Below are 5337 nucleotides of genomic sequence, written 5' to 3'. Positions count from 1 at the left end.
TTTTATAAATATTCTTATGCGTCATAATATTTTGAGTTTACGAATACCATACAGAAGGCGCCAGAATTTACTTAATAACGCTTGTTAATAACAAATATAAGAAACTTTCAATTAGCTGCGCTCTATCTAAATATTTATATTAAGAGCTAATACTATTATAGATTCATTTTTTCATTTATTTGGAAGCATTGACACTCTTGGGAGCAAGAATTTCTAAAATGTCCTTGTTAAGGACCACCCTAATAGAGTATATAACCAGTATACCTTGACGTCAAGTCAAAATTTTTCTCAAGTGGTTCACAAATTAATGAGCTTTTAAGTGCAATCTAGAGCTTTGGTAAAATTTTTAACCATTGTTCGGTTATTATGGTTAATATTTATTAATTTTGTTTATTTAAACTTTGAAATAAAATTTTTATAATCAAAAGCAATACACAAATTGCTCCAAGTTTTCAAGAATTAAAGCGTCAGTCAAATTTGAGAGTTTTATAAAATTTTATAAAATTTGGCGCATTTAATCATAATTGTAAAATGGTAAAATACTTGAAAATTTTATTATTGAAAAATTTGAAGTAAAAAAATAAAAACTTAAAAATGACATTCTTACTAGTACATTTTACTCACAATTGATTTAATACACATATATCTTTGTAGATATTTTGAAAAGATTTTTTTAATTTTACTTCTGGTATCAAACAATTTATATCCAGTATATTGTTGTTTTCTTATATACAATGAGAATATTCTGTTCTATTTTACTATATTCCATTATGCAATGTCAAAAAAAATCCTAAAATCTAATATAAATTTAAAAATAAAATTATATTTTAGCAAAAAGTTTTTTTTATCCACAACTATGTACGCGTTACTACATTTTATTTGAATCAGTAAAAATATTTTGATTGTTTGTATTTTGATGACGCACCTGTATTATATTTGATTACCTTTTTGTTATTTTTAAAATTCTTTTACTAATTTTACTTTTTCTAAACAATGAGCATTATTGTAGTATATCTGTTGGCTTCTTTTCCTAATTTATTAAAATATTAATAAACTTGAACCTTGAATTTTTATTTATGAAATGATTATAATAATTCCAGAATACTAATTACTAGATCGTTACATTATATAACTTTAATCTAAGTTTTATTGAAGTATTATGCATTTTAAAGTCGTTGGCATTAATTAATTGAATAATTTATTAAATAATTAAATAAAAATAATAATATAAAGTAATAATCGCGGCTCTAAAATGGACTTAAGTGAAATTGATGTATAAATTGCTGTGAGTAAATGACTACTACAAACTACCCTTCCTATGGCCTCCCGTCTTTAGTCTATCACATACAGATCCGGTACTAATTACACCCACCCCTAGCGAAAGCAAAGCGAACAGACTTTGCCAGAGACATCATTGTCTCATCAACGGAAAACGATCAGGAAGGGAGAAACTCGTATTTTTGTATTGTACTTCAATTTCCAGACAAAAGATGATTTTTTAATTCCGATGAAAATAATTAAAAGCTTTTGAAACTAAAATTAATGAAAAGTTGTAGCAAATCTTTGTTTTTTATTTCAAAGACTTTGAATGAAAATTGAAAAAAAAGTAATTAAAACCATGCAGAACACTTTAAATTTCAGATTTATTGTGTTGATTTATATAGTTTATTAAAAGTTCATTAATGCGATTTAATTAGCCTTTTCTAGCATTTACGATTTATGTAAGTAAAAAAGTATGTGAAAAAATTAAGGTATAATTACAGTAGTATGAAATATAGATATATTTTAATAAATTAGAAAAATGAACCGAACATCGCTTAATATTGTAAAAGCTAAGATAACATTAAGATAGTTCTAACAAGTATCCGTAATTTAATAATCAGTAGTTTATATTTTACCAGCGGAAATCGATCAACGTTTTGCTGAATTATAGATATGAATAAAATATAGATAAAACAAAAATGCGATTCTGTTACATCGAGTTATTAATATAGAAAATAACTCGCATATCTTTTGTGATTCGTTGATGAGCTGCATTAGAAGCATCATCGACAGAAATATCGCATTCAGTATCCGAATATATGATATAAGCTTATTTTGCAGTAATTATACTATAACCAAACATACATCACAACATATAGGACATATCAAATAAACAGCTATCGACATATGTGCAGAAAATTTCCCAGTTAATGCATAAATATAAGAATATATTTATTTCCTTTTTTTAAATGAAAAAAATCCATTATCTCCGCATTCCCCATAGAAAACAAACATATTATGTCTTGTTTTTAATTAAAAGAGATTTCTAGAACTGAAAGCTACATTATTTCTTAAGGCGAAATACAAATTTCATGAATACGTGCATTTTTACAAAGATTGCACCTTGATGGAGCTGGAGTAACTATTAATTTATCTCTAGTGAAATTCCTTGTTTAACTTAATACACTCTTTTATTTACTATTATCTTATAATTTAAACCATTTCCAGCGCAGAAGTGCAGTTAGTCCTTCTTATTCAATCACATGTAAGTTTTAATACAGATCATATAAAATATCTGTCAAATATAAGATAAAACTAGAAAAATCCGTTCAATGAATTTTTTTAACTTTCCGTAGGGTAAGTTATTATAATTGTCCAAAAATCTAAAATGAAATTTTTACATATCTTCAAGATTCAGAGGTTTCTGAACATTTTGATATAATAAACATTACTTACTTACTTCAAATAAATAATTTTAACTTTGTAATTCTGTTCATATAATGCTTATAAATGTTAGACAATGTCTTTTATAAACTTCCCGTAGGGTAAGTTATAGTAATGAGCCAAAATCGAAAATGAACGTTTTGCATATCTTCACGTTTCAGAGTTTCTGAACATTTTGGCATATCTCAGAATAAATGGATGTGTGTGTGTTATGTGTGTATGTGTGTGTGTATATGAATGTGTAGAGACCATTTTTCGTCAACGATTTCGGGCGTACGGATAAACCGATTTGAATGATCCAAAAAACATTCGATTCGTAATGATGGGAAGAAGTGGTGATAAGATTTTGGCAGAGGCAAACCCGCCGTTTCAGAGATATAGAGCTAAATGTGCAAAAAATTGCTGTTTATATAGAAAACTAAGCATCCAATTTGAATGTTTTAAAAAAATTTTGTTTGTGTTGACGAAATGATCTGCCTTAAGAGACGATACCCTACACCACTAGTTTCTGACGGAATGACAAGAAATTCATCTTTTTTTTAGAAACCTAATATGTCTTAAGCAAACACAGTTATGATCTAGGCTTATAATGAAACGCTTAATATATCTCAAAAAACCTGCATCACGTATTATATATAATCATTCCCGGAGACAATCTTCTTCTATCCCAAGTGCAAAAACGTAATAACGTTTTCTACAAAGTAATATGTAGCTCATCGCCAAGCACTCGGCCGATAATAACAAGAGGGATACTAAACTCAGCTGAACTCATCTCGATGTTTACTTTCCTGATCGCCATCTCCCCTATACCATCACAATGACTAGTTTTATTTTTAGCGCCGCCCGCAACAAAAGTTATAATGGCCCCTGGAGGCGAAAGAGACGAAATATAAAATGGTTTATTGTGTAAGGGATGAATGAGTGCATTGTTATTTTTAAAGCTGTCAAACACTTATCATACACATCATTTCAGAGAGCGTTGTTGTAATAATAAAGACTGACTCGCTTAATTATGGCTACGTCGAAATTATTGGAAAAAAACGATACTGATTTTCACGTTTGATGATTTCATTGTCTCCAAGACCTTCGACGTTAAGTGAATAAAACTAGCGCACGTGTCTTTCTTGATTAATTGTTAATCTGTATTAGATACATCACCGAGAGAAATATACCATTTAGCATCGCAACTCGATAAGTATACCAGTATTTTTTTGTTTATTTTCAGAAAATTTTCAGCTTTCAGTAAATATACTGTGAAAACCAAACAACATACCTTACAGCAATGACATATTGGATGTATGGTTAATGAATTCTTAACAATTACACACACAGATATATATATATATATATTAATATATACTAGATGACCCGACAGACGTGTCCAGTACCCACGTCTACAATTTAAGTTCCAATTTTTTTAATAGCCGATCCTATACTTCTTAATATTCTATTCATGTACTTACTTCCATTTATGGTCTTAGCATAACTATATACGTATTCGAAACTGCGGTTTTTTGCTCAGTATAATAAATTCAGAAAAAATAATTATAGCATCTACGGTAAAAGGCCAATATCACCTTTGTTATTTCTAACCAATACAATTGCTTCAATAATTTATATAATATATAATAGTCTATATTTTTTTTATAATTGCTTACACTATATTTGCTTTTTGGCAATTACAATTTCTTACTAATAATGTAATAAACATTATTAATTTAGTTAAAGCTAAGGTGAATTAATTTGTAAAATCTAGTTTCATATGGCTGTTAAATCTAATATCATAACTTGCTAAATATTTCATATCCAATTCCAAACAAATAATTTTTTGACACATGAAACAAAATTCTAAAATCTTTTTTTCATTAAGTAGAAATATTCTTTTGTATTTAAATAATTTAGTAAAGTAAAGCAAAATGCTACAATGTATAAATTTTTAAAAATAATGTATATGCAATTTTGGACGTATTGTGTTTAATAAACTATCTTATATAATTTTCATCTGCCAACATATATTGTATCTTATTGTTTTAATTTCTGGCACATCTTAGCTAGTTTTCGGCAATAATATTGTAGATATTACATTTTTCTTATGTATAATCATGATATGGATATTATATACTAATATTGCCTAGACTTGCTTAAACTAAATTCAAATTTCAAGTGAATCAACATTTTTGACAGATGACCAGTTTCTCATGTGCCGAAATTTTTTCAATGTCGAACTGATATGTTGTTTTTCTGCACTTTTTTTCTATTTATTTCTAACAATAATGCTATAGTTTTAAAAGTCCCCACATCTTTTTTTTTCCTCCCTCGATAAACTCTAAAAAGATTTATTAAAATCCAAATAACCGTTTAGAAGGAGTATCAACTCATGCATCGTTACAGAAGAATTTATATATAAGAATATATACCAATAGGAAAGTGTACGTATAATTACAGAGAGTTGACAAATTGGTATGGAAATTAACACTTTATGCATATATCTTTGAATTATTTTGCTTGCATAAATATTCAATAAAATACTTACATAATTTCAAGAATAATTTACGTTTACATTCTCAAATACATCAATTGCGTGTACAGCAAGTGCCTGGATATGCGCCAATTGGCTTAATTAACAAGTTT

This window comes from Ctenocephalides felis, unplaced genomic scaffold (assembly GCF_003426905.1).
Source record: "Ctenocephalides felis isolate EL2017-DRISC unplaced genomic scaffold, ASM342690v1 CF-g0.4_SCAFFOLD_00270, whole genome shotgun sequence".
Lineage (NCBI taxonomy): Eukaryota > Metazoa > Arthropoda > Insecta > Siphonaptera > Pulicidae > Ctenocephalides > Ctenocephalides felis.
Note: the sequence above shows the minus strand (reverse complement) of the source record.